The 701-nt window shown below is 31.1% G+C and overlaps 1 long non-coding RNA gene across 1 annotated transcript in view; it reads left to right on the top strand.

Moving 5' to 3' along the window:
* Nucleotides 1-701, top strand: part of LOC118242731 — a 2409-nt gene continuing 1708 nt past the window's right edge. Inside the window, exon 1 of the long non-coding RNA XR_004777014.1 lies at nt 1-124. This is a non-coding gene — a long non-coding RNA (uncharacterized LOC118242731). The remainder of the gene's footprint in view (nt 125-701) is intronic.

Raw genomic sequence — 701 nt, 5'->3', positions numbered from 1 at the left:
TATGGAGACAAAGAAGACTCCACTAAAACCTATAAAATGGATACAAAGGGAAAGCCTTATTAAATTCAGTAAATGCAAAAGAATGAAGATGGTCCCTCATCATTGCAAATATGGTTACATGATGGTAAGTAAACTTGAACTTATTTTGGAAATACTAATTTAGCATATAAGTTCATCTTATAAGTATTGCAGTTGAAACCAGTATTATTTACAGTATTATACATTTACTGGTCACTTTATTAGACACATAACCATGTTGATGGGTTATCACCTCCATTTGACTGCACTCCAGGACATTTATTATTATTATTATTATTATTATTATTACATTTACATTTGCGGCATTTAGCAGATGCTCTTATCCAGAGCGACTTACAAAAGTGCTTTGTCATTTACTCATAGAATAAATCCTAGTACAGTACAGCAGGTTATTATTACAGGTTATTATTATTAATATTATTATTATTAGTTTTAAATTGTGGGTGGTGGGGTAACTATAATCTGTGTAGCTCTTACTCTGGTACTAGGTCTATCTTGGTATAAAGGCTACAGTTCTATTAAGGATGATCAGTGGAAACTGGATGCACCTGATCTCAGTTTTGAGTGTCATGGCAAAGGCTGTGAATACTTATGTACATGTGATTTTTAAAAAAAAATAAATTTGCAAAAATTCCAAACTAACTTTTTTCACTTTGTCATTA

Source organism: Electrophorus electricus, chromosome 16 (genome assembly GCF_013358815.1).
Source record: "Electrophorus electricus isolate fEleEle1 chromosome 16, fEleEle1.pri, whole genome shotgun sequence".
Taxonomy (NCBI): Eukaryota; Metazoa; Chordata; class Actinopteri; order Gymnotiformes; family Gymnotidae; genus Electrophorus; species Electrophorus electricus.
The sequence above is the reverse complement of the archived record's forward strand: the minus strand, read 5'-3'. Positions and strand labels throughout refer to the sequence as shown.